Source organism: Canis aureus, chromosome X, assembly GCF_053574225.1.
Source record: "Canis aureus isolate CA01 chromosome X, VMU_Caureus_v.1.0, whole genome shotgun sequence".
Taxonomy (NCBI): Eukaryota; Metazoa; Chordata; class Mammalia; order Carnivora; family Canidae; genus Canis; species Canis aureus.
The window spans coordinates 108238761-108253572 of NC_135649.1; the positions used below are offsets into that span (position 1 = coordinate 108238761).

The 14812-nt window shown below is 44.8% G+C and overlaps 1 long non-coding RNA gene across 1 annotated transcript in view; it reads right to left on the bottom strand.

Annotated features, from left to right (window-relative positions):
• The window catches only part of LOC144308120 (uncharacterized), a 65553-nt gene extending 54338 nt beyond the window's left edge, over positions 1-11215 (bottom strand). The window contains exons 1-2 of the long non-coding RNA XR_013374751.1: positions 11013-11215; positions 9408-9521 (exon numbers count right to left, since the gene is read on the bottom strand). This is a non-coding gene — a long non-coding RNA (uncharacterized LOC144308120). The remainder of the gene's footprint in view (positions 1-9407; positions 9522-11012) is intronic.
• Positions 11216-14812: the final 3597 nt, after the last annotated feature.

Consider the following 14812-nt stretch of genomic DNA (forward strand, 5'->3'; position numbering starts at 1 on the left):
AATTCCAAACTTTCTCAAACTTTGCTCTTTTAGCAGAGAGCTCCTGGCTCAAGCTGAAAACCTGAAAATCATTCATAACTAACACATCTCTCTGCTTACCTCCATCCACTTCCTGTCCTCCTCTCAATTCAGTCCATCACCAAGTCATGACTCGTCTACCTTCATGATGTACCTAGAAAGAATTCACCACTCTCCATTTCCCCTGCCACCATTTTGGCCCACATGACCATCATCTTCCACCTGGATGATTGCAGTGAACTTACAACTTACTTCTGCTTTTACACTCTTGCTGGTTTCCCATCTGTCCTCCGCAGAGCAACCAGAGGAACCTCCTTCACAGCATAACCAGATACAGTCGATTCTTGTACTTCACAGTGGTTATGTTCTTTTTTTTTTTAATCTAGAGACAGAGAGAGCAGAGAGAGAGAGAGAGAATCTTTTTTTAAGAGAGGGAGAGAGGCGAGGGGAAGATGGGGAGAGGCAGAGGGAGAGAGAGAATCTAAGCAGTTTCCATGCCCAGTGCGGAGCCCAACACGGAGCTCAATCGCACGTGCCCTGAGATCATGACCTGAGCTGAAATCAAGAGTCAGGGGCTTAACCAGCTGAACCACCCAGGTGCCCCACACAGTGGTTATGTTCTCAAAGTTACTGTGAACCCTGGGTTGGCAAATACTGAAGCATTGCTCCTAGGGGAAATCCAGACTTAGGTTCCTGTGAGCCCCTGGTCACATTTTCATCAACCAATCAATACATAACCTTGTTTTATGTGTGTTTATGTTGAAAGACATCTTATCTTATTGATATAAGATAATCAATAAGATATCTTATTGATTGTTGATTCATTAACATTAGTCTCACAGCCAATAGCACTATAACTCGTGCCTGAGTGAAGCTTATCTGGCACACATAGTTTCATCATAAAGCATATCATAGCCTTTTGCACTTAGGGACACTGGACAATACCTCAGCACTGGCTTGGGAGCTATTTTAAACAACAAAATCACCAACAGCCCCCAAATCACAGAAATATTAAAAACACAGCACTAAATATACTGAAAAAAAAAGTCATTGTTTGCAGTATGAGGGCTGGAACAAGAAGGCAGAGTGTTGCCTTATGTGACCTTCACCGGGAACACAGCAGGCAGCTCACACTTTTTGCCACTCTGCGCATATGCACAAAGGACCAATGAAGTGCTGAGAGTATTGATTTGGGGGTTACGAATAAATGTTGGGCCCCATTGGAAGTAGAAAACATGGAACCTATGAATAATGAGGATTGACAGCGTGCCGTTCCCTCAATTAAAACTCTTTCAGTGGTTGCCAATACTGCTTAGGGGAAAAAAGCAAAATTTTTAATACTTTCTGCAAAGCCCTGCATAATTGGCCCATCTTTATCATATTGCCCTCACTCCCCACCACAGCATTCCGTTTGCTTGTGGCAATAATATAATTTGTAATTAATGTGTTATGTATTTAACATTTCTCTCCTTCACTGGCTCTAAGTTTCATGAGAGGTAGGACTACACAGTTTTGTTCTGTATTATGTGTGCAGGGCCTGTTGCAGGGTCTGGTACATAGCAGGCAACAATATGCAAACACCCAGAGGCCAAGAAGAGGTGACTGTGGCAGACACTTTTTGTGCTCTGCTCCATGTCTCCTCAGCCCACCTCTGATGTCCGCTTCAGCTGTGTAGACAGTTACCGTGCATGCTACGAGCATGCCACCTCATGAGCTTCCATGCCCCTCTGCTTTGTTTGTCTTGGGACTTTTCCCGAAGCTTTTTCCAAAACATTTTCCAGGACTCCCAGGGCAGTCCAGAAGCACAACTGGGGTGGGGCGGATGCAGTTACTGTCCTCAAGAAAACCTCTCAGCCAATGGGGAATGAGAGGGGATAAATGTTCCAGCATCCCCCAACACTGGGAAGACATTTCTGAGACAAAAGGGTCCTCAGAGGCATTGGGTCCCAGTTGCCCACAGGGATAATCATGCAACTGGTTCGGGATCCCTGGGTGGCGCAGCGGTTTAGCGCCTGCCTTTGGCCCAGGGCGCGATCCTGGAGACCCGGGATCGAATCCCACATCAGGATCCCGGTGCATGGAGCCTGCTTCTCCCTCTGCCTGTGTCTCTGCCTCTCTCTCTCTCTCTCTCTGTGACTATCATAAATAAATAAAAAAAAAAGAAAAAAGTGACCCTGCTGGTTTGCTTTGTTAAAAAAAAAAAAAAAATCATGCAACTGGTTCTTCCTGCTTCCTGGGACCATCTCCTAAATAAGCTGCCTGTACCTGATTCCATGTTTCCAGGGTCTGCTTTTTTTTTTTTTTTTTAAGATTTGATTTGCTTATTCGTGAGAGACACAGAGAGAGAGATGCAGAAACACAGGCAGAGGGAGAAGCAGGCTCCTCAAGTGGAGCGCGATGCAGGACTCCATCCAGGACCCCAGGATCACGACTTGAGCCAAAGGCAGACGCTCAACCACTGAGCCACCCAAACTCCATTTCTGCTTTTGCTGCTCCTTCACTTGAAAGAATTTCCTTGTACTGCTGCCACCACTCCTTTTCTGCACTCTCATCTTCAGAGCTTTAAATCCTCCTCACCCTTCCGACAATTTAAATGTACCCCCTTGATAGCCTTCCTGATTGAATATAACTTCCCCTTTTCCTATTTATCCATTATCCTTTAACTACACCTTTCTTGTTATACATATGTTATTTGTGTTTTGTACCTTTTGTTTGTTCATTTAGGCAACATTTATTGAATGTCTCCTATGTGCTAGGTGGCATGTGCCAGGGATGACTATAAATAAAACAACTCTGTAGACCAATGTCCTCAGAAAGCTCTCACTCTGTCAGGAAATATAGACATTAAGGAAAGAATTACGAAAATGATGAATTCTGTAAAAGGGAAAACACAAGACATATAGCTGTGCCTATTATTTTCTGAGACAAGCAGAAGGTATTGGATTTTGCCAAATGAAAATGCAGTAGCTCACGGCAATCGAAAGTTGGAACTCTAGGTATCTATGCTGGGCTTCTAAGTCAGAGCCTCCAAACAGCATGATTTTATTTGGTGAATACTAGCCTTTTCTGTTCTTTAGTACTGCCTATACATCTCCCAGAGCGCAGGGAAGTAAGACTGGGTTGACGTACCCAGATTTCCTAACTCCCTGTCATGCAATTCTAGCTTATTTTAAGCACTATCCTCGTCTAATTTCACAGTTGGGTACCTATAGGAATGCCTGCATTTAGCAAACCCACTTGGCGCCTCTCCTCCCTGTCCGTCCCTAACTATGTGGGAGGGCCCCTCTGGCATCCCTTTATGTCATTAACTTAGGCCTTCCCTCACAAGGCCGGAGAAGTTTCCTTGGAGGTTTCTTTTTCTTCACATTAAAATGTATCCTTACTTCGCTTATCTTAGCCACCCATTCATTATTTGTTTCTGGGGCTTCTCCCTGAAGCGACATCCACTCCTCCAAGGCTATCCTAATGTATTCGGCCAAGAAGCATAATCAATAGTTGAGGAGGAATAATCGCTCTGGATACACTAAGCGTGTTCTGCGCCTTTCCTAGGGCTCTCTCTGGAGGTTGGTGGTGTGGGAGTTCGCAGTTACTAAAGCAAACCCATCAGGCTTTGTCCCTTCCCCTGGCCTCTGCCTCTCTCCCCAGTCTCATCTGCTGCTCCACCTCCCTTTGTTCTCTGTTCTCCAGCTTACTGAAGGCCTTGGGTGTCCTGAATTTGCCATCGCGTGTTTCGGTTCTGTTGCAAACAAGAGAAGCCAATTGTATCATTAGGGCAATGCTGGCTGCTGGAACAGAGAACCTCCAGCCTCTCAGGAGAATAACACAATAGAAACCTATATATCACTCCCGGGAATCCTGAAGTGGGTGCTCTCCAGTGATAGGTGGTCTTCTGAGTGCTTATTCAGGACCCAGGTTCCTTTTCCCTTGGGGTTTTGTGCCACATCATGCTCTGCATCCAGCTGGCAGAGATGAAAAAAGCTGCCGGACCATGCCTGGGAGGTTTTTATGGGTGGGACCTGAAAGTGGTACATCACCTCCACTCGTGTCCATTGCCAGAACTCAGATATATGGCACACCCAACAGCAAAGGAGGCTGGGAAATGTAGTGCCCATTCTGCTGGGAAGAAGGGGTCTGCTGAGGAGCTGGCTTCTGCCCTGGCACTTGAGCTAGTTTAGGCCCATGAACATGTATTATACAGTATTTGGTGGCTCAGAGAACATTGGGAGGATCAGCTTGGAGGCTATATGTCCAGGAACAACACCCAAATCATACTACTGGATTGCTCTGGTAAAGATCTTGCTATATTGCTGCTGCCATCACGGCGGGGTACAGTCATCCGGGGCTCATACCATGGCTATGCTGGATGGGATGCTATGGCCTTCACGGCTCAATGCCTTTCCATCGTCCTCTGCCACCCTCACCTGAACAATAATTTTGTGTAATACCTTTCTCACCCTGCTGTCTCCTGAATCAGAGTCTCATGTGGGTGCATCTGATTGGCAGAGTTTAGGACAAACACCTGTGCCCAAGTGACAAGGGCAGCTGAGAAAGCAATGTGGGGCATGGGAACCTAACGTGAGAATTCCCCAAATACAGGAGACTCGTTTAATAAAAGATGCCCGAAAGAACATATGTCCACCACTGTCTTAGTTTGGGTTCCCTTAAAAGCTCTTAAAGAGAGAGAGAGAGAGAGAGAGAGAGAGAGATTATTTGTAAAACACTAGCTACGTCCTTCCTATTCCAAGAATGGGGGGCTTCCCAGATAGACCCACTTTGATGTTTTTTATCTCACTTGACTCTAATAAAATGGCATTCTTACATTCTCTGTTATCACAGGCAACATCTTCCCTTATTAGCTCATTCATTGGTTTTCTTACCAGTACTCTTGCTCCACATTTGGAAAATTCCAGTGTAGGGGCTAAACCATCCAGTCAAGCCTTTATATTTTTCAAGGCTCTCACAAAATGCCTTCCATTAAACAGTGTTCACCAAAAACTACACCGTTATCAAGATCCCTTGAGGAAAAGGATAATAGATATCCTAAGGGAAATGGCAGCCACTCTCTTACCTCCCTTTGTGACAGTTCACAATGACACCAGGAGCAAGTATACTCAGCAAGAGCCACTGCAAGGATGACCTCAGCAGCCTTGCAGTGCTTCAGGGGAAATTTCGTATCTAGTCGATGCCTTGCGAGAGAAGTGTAATTGGGATGACTGATTTGCAGGATGTAAATGAAAAGTAATAGGGATCCCTGGGTGGCGCAGTGGTTTGGCGCCTGCCTTTGGCCCAGGGCGCGATCCTGGAGACCCGGGATCGAATCCCACATCAGGCTCCCGGTGCATGGAGCCTGCTTCTCCCTCTGCCTATGTCTCTGCCTCTCTCTCTCTCTCTCTGTGACTATCATAAAAAAATAAAAAAATAAATAAAATAAATAAACAAACAAATAAATTTAAAAAAAAAAAAGAAAGAAAAGTAATAGAGTTTGGATTATACGCACTCCTTTCAGGATACAAGTCCTCATTAAAAAAATCTGAGATCCTCATCTCCCACTTCACCCCAGCACCCTTACTCCAGGAGACTGGGGTCACCTGTCACACAGTGTCGTTCACAGTAGCCTTTGCTGGTCTCAATGGCAGTACCAACACTCTGTTCCTTGCTGCCAGAAGCAAATTCTGTGCCCTCTCTACACACCTCCTACCAGAGCCAGATGTTTATAACTCAGTGTTCAAGCTCGGTTGGTCACCTGACCTTGGCTTTTGCCTTCATGGAAGTCATGTGAAGCCCCTTAGCTGGAGACTAAAAAATTGTTTTAGAATTAAACTTCTTCCCAATTTGTTCCTCACCATCTTGATCCCTTTGACAATTCTATGATGCCACGCAGGTTTCAAAGAGCTTCTTATAAATCATTTCACTTGTTCCTATCATCTGTAAGCAGGTAAGATAGATTTTCCTTGTGAGGAAACTGAGATACTGAAGGGTCCAATAGTATAGCCAGGCACTCACAGATAGAACACCGTAGAGAAGGGAGTCAGGCCCAGAACTCCCATGACCTACCTGACTCAGTGCTCTGACACTTATTCCCCTGCTTCTCAGCCATAATCTTCATAAGGAACCACCCCAGTGCCTCCTCATTGCTGTTTATCTGCACTTTCTAGGGCCTGCTGTCTTTGAGACTGGTGTCTCCTTGGTTCTACCTGTCTCATCTCTGGTCACCATGTACAATTTGACTACCATGTACACTGAGCCCCACAGCAGTATGCTGTTCAATAACATCTCCTCTACAGGCTTCTTTTCCTTCACTGCCCCTCTTAGTACTTCCCTACCAGCGCTTCCTGGGATCACCTCCCACACAAACTAATTGTACTCAAATCCTTGTCTCAAGGTCAGTTTCTGAGGGAATCCAAACTAAGGTAACATGTATGTATTGCCCCTCATACCAACTTGACTTCCACATTGGGACTGCTAGCCTTGGGTATAAAGAAGCAGGCCTATCCAAAACATTCCCTTGGGTGTACCTGGGTGGCACAATTGGTTAAGGGGTTAAGCATCTGACTCTTGGCTTCGGCTCAGGTCGTGATCTCAGGGTCATGAGATGGAGCCCAGTGTCAGGCTCTGTGCTCAGTGGGGTCTGCTTAAGACTCTCTCTGCCCCTCCCCACTGCTCGCTTGCTCTCTCTCTCTCTCTCTGTGTCTCAAATAAATAAATCTTTAAAAAAAAGAAAAGAGAAAAAACATTCCCTAAGCCTCAAACTGCTTCCACCTTGACTACCAAGTTCCTAGTTAACCCTAAGTCCAACCATTTCCATGGCTTTCCCATGTCCGGGATACAGATGTTCTAAACACATCTCCTGTCCCTATAGCCTCAGCCAATTGTGCCTCACACTTCCATCACCAATACCATAGCCCAATAAATTATTTTGAGTTTGACTGATAGATGGACATTGTGGCCTAGGTAGATGAGGGTATATTCTAGACAGAGGGAACATCATAAACAGAAGGCAGAGATGCCCATGTGAAAGCAGGGCTAGCAAGGGGGTCTATATGTTTGGAGGGTTCCCTATGTCTAAGAAGAAGAGAGGGCAGGGGACAACAAAAGGAAGAGCAGAAATTATGTATAGAAGGACTGAGCTTGGGGCGCCTGCATGGCTCGGTCAATTAAGCACTGGACTCTTGATTTTGGCTCAGATCATGATCTCAGAGTCAGAAGACAGAGCTCCTTGGCAGGCTCTGCACTCAGTGAGGGGCCTGCTTGAGCTTCTCTCCCTCTGCTCCTCTTCCCCACTTTCTCTCTCTCTCTCCCCCAAATAAATAAATCTTAAAAAAAAAAAAAAGGACTGAGCCTACCCTGGGAAGAAGTTGAAATTCTATCCGAAGTCAGCCAGCCAGCTCTAAAAGATTTCAAGCAGGAAAATGCCAAGTTTAGGTTCATCTAAGAAAAATTACTCTGAAGGCTCTGTGGAGAGTAGATTGGAGTAAAATCTTAAGTACCGAATGTGAAAGCACAATGTAAACTGCGGAGATGATTAGCAAGTGAAATATTTTTGAGTCCTGAGGTAAATTCCCCTAGAAGTACTCATTTACACAACTGAATGCCCTCCTCTATTCCCTCCTCCAGCCCAGTCTGGAACCCCTGATGGCAGGAGGCAGCACTGGATTTATTCCATGAACATTTATTCAGCACCTGCTGGCTGCATTCCAGGCACAGGGATTGTGTTGGGGATGAAGAATACATGGCCCCTTCCCTAGTAGAACTCACTGTGAAGCTTCCAGAACTTGCGACCCCTTGAACCACCCACATGTCCCATTATAGGCCTAACTGCAGGATTTTGTAGAGGCCATTTCAAGGCTCTGATTACGCACCCACTGATGGAAACTGTTGTGAAACCAAGAGGGTGCAGAAGATGTGGGTAGTGCCAGATGGGGAGAATGTACGGGACTACAGCAAATGAGAAGAGAAACAGGAAGTGGCATTGCTGAATGTAGGCATACTGCGCACCCACAAGCACTCTCCATACCTTATCTCATTTGATTCGCACAACCACCCTGACAATCAGGTACTGTTAGCCCAGGTATGGAGAACACATCTGGAAAGTGGCAGAGCTGGGATTTGAACCCAGAGTAGCTACCATCAAAGCACATGCCTGTAACCACTCTGGCTACTATGGGATTCAAGCAGGCTTCTGCATCTACCTGGGAAAGGACCAGATGGGAGTGTACAAAGAAAGAGGGCTGATTGGAAAAGCTGAGGCAGGAGGGGTCTTGAGGCAGTTAACTGCAAGGAAGAAGCATGGTGTGGGGATTGGGATTGATTGCCATGGACTACCTTGTGCGTAACAACAACATACTCAAGTGTGAATTACCCAATTGTTATCCTGCAAAATATCACACAACACTGGTGCCTATTAGTTCTTACTAAAATCATTATGATTCCTTCAATTTTTCCAGATTATTCTATATTATTAATTCTCTATATCCTAATAAGTTGTTGAAAAACGACATAGACAACTAATTTTTGCATGGTTTTATGTTAACAATACTTGAGAATTTTATCATTTAAGATAAAATGTTTACTGTACTTTTGTGTTTCTTTTTTTCTTCTAAAATAAAAACATAATGCAGCTGAACTTAAATGAGATATATTTAAAAATTCAGTGACAGTTTTACCAACAGCATGAATAATAACTAAATGATGCATTGCCTTGAATGAAACAAGAGCATCTGCTAACTTTAATAATACAAAAAAGTTATTTTTTCCATGGATGATACTAATTCTATAAATATAACACAATGGTTTTGCATTGTAATATTCTGTGTAATAGCTACTTTATAGCTAATATTAATTCTCTAAATATGACTCAACACACAGAAGCTTTGAGTTTCAATATTCTTGGTAATAGTTGGTTTATGTCAGAGAGAATAAAGGTTATTATTTGATATAATCTCTGCATTATCTTTTTACATACTATTTTTGATTAAATGTTCCCTTCCAATATCAGAACTGACCTTTTACAGAAATCTCTACACCAGAGCAGAAATTTGATCTCATAAGGCAAAGGGATATTAAATAACAGAGCTTGTCAGGGATGTACTACTGCATCCAGGTCTAGCATTTTGCTGCTTGTGGATGTTCCTGCCTTCCTAAAGTTATAATTAATGTTCAGATGTGAACTCACTGGGGCCACTGATAGGAAATACAAGTCAGTGAGGTCAATGAAAAGCTAGACATATCCTCTTGGCACACTACACATAGTGTCCAAACATAAAAATAAAATATCAACAAGAGAGAGCTTCAAACCTAATCATTGGCTATACATTCTTAATTCCCCCTCCTATCCTCGCTCTAAAATGGGTTTGCTTTTTTAAAAATCTAGAAATGGAGAATTGACTTACACTGGGTGCTGTCTCTGTGCATTTTTCTCTTCCATCAGTCTCCACAGACCTTCATTTCTGGCATGTTTCCCCAGGCTTTAGAATGTTGACATGGCTCATTTCATTTTTCTTACTCTAAGGGGGGGGGGTAGAGAGGTAGACTAATTTTAGAAGGGATAAAAATGTTGTGCAAAATGTAGAAAATGAGAATATTTATAACTTTTCTAACAGAAAAAAATCTGAAAAACCAAATTTAGATCTTGTGTTGTAAAGATTTTTAGTTAAAAAGCAAGAATATTTTTCATAACCTCCAGAGTGACAAAGAGGGAAGGAAAGTCTTGATAAAAGATTCATTTTTTTAAGATGGAAGATAGTATTGGAAAGAAAAAACTATACATTCTGTAGTAAATATAAACTGAGAAGAGTTGACGACATCATCCTTGTGGGTTTCCCTCACCACTGACTCATCATGTGAATAGTCAATTTCTGCCATGCTTGTCTTTCCATCTTTGTCATGAGAATTAAGTCCTGGGTTGGCCATCTATGTAATGGTAACATTTTGATTCTTCAAACGAGCCCAGTCATCTTTGAACCCTCAAATGACTAAAGGCAGAAGGTCAGTTAAATCTTGCTCTGAATTGCAAATAAAGTATTATTTTCCCCTAAATAATCCCCCACAAAAATCCATCTTATATTTTATAGTGCTTTCCATAACCTGGTAACTGATGACTAATGTTCTTAAATTGGAGACATATCCAGATAAATTTACAAGTTACTAAGCATTTTTGAGCTGCTAATAGGCTCAGTGCTCTCAAGAGTGATGTGGAATCTTGCTCCCTGAAGTGGGTCCACTGACTCGAGGTATCAGCATCCACCAGGTGCTTGTTAGGAATGCAGAGTCAGGCCCCTCCCAGACCTACTGAATTGGAACCTGAATTTTAAGATTCCCAGGAATTCCCATGCGCATTAAAGTCTCAGAAGCACTGAGGCCCCTGGGTGGCTCACTGGGTTAAGTGCCTGACTCTTGGTTTTGGCTCAGGTCATGATCTCATGGGTTGTGGGATCAAGCCCCGGGTTGGGCTGCTTACTCAGTGGGGAGTCTGCTTGAAAGACTCTTCTCTCTTTCCCTCTCTCCCTTCCCCTCCCCCTGGCTTGTGCATTCTCTCTCTGTCTCTCTCTAAAAAAAAAATAAATCTTTAAAAGACATAAAGTCTGAGAAGGACTGATATAAAAGGCTGAAGAAAAATAGTTCCCACCTGGGCACCAGTGATGGGGCCTTTGTGGAGAGAATTCAGTGGGCTCAGAGAAAGACCCCCAAAATACGGCCATTTGCAGGTAGATATCTCAAATATGGGTCATAACATTTCACTGCACAATCAGGGATAAGTTTTAAGAAAAGACAGCTCCTGGGAAAGGGGGGCACTGAACTAAGTTCATACACAAACCTGCCTGATCTGACTCCATACTCAGGTTTTTCCCCCTACCCTCCTACCGGGGAAGAAGCACCCAAGCTGGGCAAATAGGGATGAACTGAAGTGCCTGAGCATTAGGTACCAGGGGTTGGGCCCCAGGTGGCTACATCATGTACCGGCCAACTCACACCCCAATCCCTTTTGAATTACATACCCCAAAGAACAGCGACGTAGCATGGGAAAAGTAAAATACTACTTCCCGGAGCCAGGATTTCTCTGGCGGAATCCTGAATCTGTCTCCTAACCCATACCCTCATCCTCAGCAGGACTGAGCACGCTTGCTGAGAGGACAGGCTCTGGGTTCAAGTGGCAGCTCCATCACTTACTGTGCGGCCTTAGACAAGTGATTTAATTGCTCAAAGCCTCACTTTCCACATCTGTAAGCCCAGGCCTAATAACAGCTCCTATCTCGTGGAGCGATTGTGAGGTTACTAGGTCAATATACGTAAAGCGTAGCCGGCAATGCCCGGCAAATCGGAAGGAGCCAGGAAGTGCCGGACACTCGTGCCAGCCTCATTACTCCAGTCGCTGGTAGTTTTACTGGAGGTCTGCTTTTGAGTTGCCATTAATTAGCGCTGCCCGGGGAGGGCTGTTCGGCCACTTCCACATGCACACCAACCCCAACTGGTTCTCATCCAGTCGGTGATCCCCCATCTCCTCAGGAAATGGGATTTTGGAAAGCCGGTGGCAGCGGGGACCCAAGCCGGGGGCAGAGCCTCGGCGGGAGCTCGGCCCTCCCTGACCCCGCCACGCGGCCCGCTATAGCCACCCCGCCTTCCCCGTCTGAGTACCCAGAAACCACTCCACTTAATAACTCATTCTAGAAGGTTTCAGTGAATTCCATTACCAGTCTGAGGTCAGAGTTTTTGGGAAATTCGGACACTGTCCCCTTTCCGGGCTCTGAGCTCCCCTCTTCCCACAATTCCTCAGAATTACCAGCGATTGCTCAGCGATTCTGTCTGCATTTGTCTAAATCCTCTCAGATCGTCATTTTTCTGTGTCAGAAGACGTCAATCCGTTTATAGCAGCGCGTGGCTCTCTGGTGATCCCCTCACTTATCTTTGCCTTCAATTCCTTTTAACCAAATGTGTTCCGACCTTTCTGCGTCCTCTCGGTGCCCGCCGACGTGACCCCATCCGACCCACGCAGCCAGGCGAAGGCCATTTGCATCCTCTGTGAGCCTCGGATAAACCGGAAGACCAGCCCCCCCCCCCCAACAGCTCGCTATTCTTGGCCAAACCTCCATTCATCAGAGGTCAAAACAGTTGTGATACGAATTTTACAGGGTTGTATTTGTTCTTTTACAAGCTAGAGGATTTGGGATGGAACCTCGGGCCTAAGGCTGAGGACACAGAAGTAGCAAGTAGCTCCACATTCTGAAGAGAGCCATGAACTGCTGGGACCGGTCACCTCCACAGCATGGGCCCCACTCCTGTCAATCATCACAGCCCAGGGTGGGAGAGGCACAAGGCCCTCCAGCCTCTATAAGTTGACTCCTGGGAATGAGCCCAGAAGTCATGGGGTAAGCAGCCTGTGTGGGAGCACAGAGTGGTAAGTGGGTCCTCCATCACTTCCACCTGAGCAAGGTGAAGGAAGGCCTGCAGGAAGCCCGGACTGCAAAACCACAGTGAGACACCATGTCACGTTGGGCGGCTCTAATCCAAAAGAAAGGCGATGACAAGTATTGACAAGGAAGTGAAGCGACTAGAACACTCACACACTGCTACTGGGAATGTAAGATGGCACAGCCTCTTTGGAAAACAGTCCAGCAGTCCCTCAAAGGTGAGACCCCGAGTCACCACATGACCCAGCAACTCCACTCCTCGGTGTACACCCAAGAGAAATGAAAACATGGGCTCACACAGAACTTGTACGTGAATGTTCACAGCAGCATTGTTCATAGCAGCCCCAAAGTAGAAACAAACGAAATGCCCATCAGCAGATGAAGGAATAAATAAAACGTGGTACATCCACGCAACAGAATATTGTTCAGCTGTAAGAAGGGATGAAGTACTGAAACTCACTGCAACATGGATACGCCTTGACAATGTGATGTTAAGTGCAAGAAGCCAGACACAAAGGACCACATATTGTGCAATTACAGTTACATGAAATGGCCAGAAAAGGCAACTCCATAAAGATAGAAAACAGATTAGCGGTTGCCAGGGGCTGAGGGGAGGGAATGGTGGGAGGATTGGAGGCATGATGGCTAAGCAGTATAGGGTTTCTTTTTAGGGTGATGAAAATGTTCTAAAATTGAGTGTGGTAATGGTTGCCCAAGTCTGTGAACATATTAAAAGCCACTAAACTGTACACTTTAAATGAGTGAACTGTATGGTATCTCAGCAAAGCTGTTACCAAAAAAAAAAAAAAAAAAAAAAGATGAAAAGGAGGAGGAGGCACAGATCACTCCCCCCTCCTCCAGCTGGATACTTGCTAAAGGGGAGAATCTGCAAACCCATCCTAGGGCACACATCAGAGCACTGTGAGGGACGGTTGGGACTTTGGAGGCTGGTGTGAGCAGGGAAGCTGGTGCCTGCTTCTAGCCGGGCAGGACAGAAAGGGGTAGGACAAGGTGCATGCCGCCCAGCACACCCAGAATGACAGTGAAGAGGGCTGCAGCGGTCGTGCCTGCACACCACAGTCTGGCAGGTCTGGCAAGGCCAGAATGTGTATTTTTCCTCCAGGCCGAGGAGACATTGAGAAAGAAGGTATCTGGACTTGAGCAACCATGCCAGCATCCGACTCAAGAGGGCTGCTTGCTAGACAAAGGCACCCCCAGCAGCAAGAGGTGTGGGGCATGCACCCAAGTAGCAGGCAAGGGATAGGAAGGGAAAAGAGGCTGAGCCAGACCTCCTCCATCAGGAGCCTATATAGTAGGGAGGCCTCTGGGGTCCTCTGCAACAATACTTCTCAGCCCTCACAGTGCCCCCACGGGTCATTCAGGCATTTTGTTGTATACAGGTCCGGGTTCAGTGAGTCTGGGGTGAGGCTCTGCATTTCTAACAGGATCCCTGGTGATCGGAATATGTTGATTGTGGACCATCTTGGAGTGGCAAAGCTCTAAATCACTATTTCTCAGATTCTTTGGTCTCAGGATCCTTCTGCAACTCTTAAAAACTATTGAGATCCCAAAGAGCTTTTGTTCATGTGAGTTACAGGTATTGAGATTTACTGTACCGGAGTAAATTTGAAACTGAGAATTTTTAATATTTATTTGTGGATTCGTTGCAAAGTAATGTTAAAGCCCATTATATGTTAGCGTAAATAACACATTTTTAATGAAAAATAGCTATCCCTTCCAAAGAAATAGTGGCGTTGTTTTTTGTTTTTGCAAATCTCTGACTTAACAGAAGAGAGCTGGGTCCTCCTATCTGCTCTGCATTCACTTTGTTGCCTCACACAGATATGTAGTTAGAAAGGATGAGTTTTTGTATCCTTTGGATAAATACCTAGTAGTGCAATTGCTGCTATAGGAAACAAACTGAGGGTTGCTGGAGGGGGGGTGGGTAGGGGGATGGGATAACTGAGTGACAGGCGTGATGGAGGGCACATGCTATAATGAGCATGGGGTGTTGTATGCATCTGATGAATCACTAAACTCTACCTCTGAAACTAATAAATTCCTATATGTTAAATAATGGAATTTAATTTAAAAAATGAAAAAAAATGTTTTAAAAGGTTGTGTTTTTCAATGACCTTTTCAGGTAATTATAAATGCTCTTCCGTGGTACTACACTAAAGCTTGATAGGTATTTTCTTAAAGGTTAGTCTCAATATGAAATCTCAAATCATAACAATGAGATTTTCATATTGTTACATTATAATCCATTGGTCCATCTTGCACTTTTAATGGATCCTTTACCCATACATAACATTGTAAAATCATGCATTGACAATTGGAGAGTGTTGGTTCACTGTTATGCGGATGTTTCTAATGTTCACACATTTTGT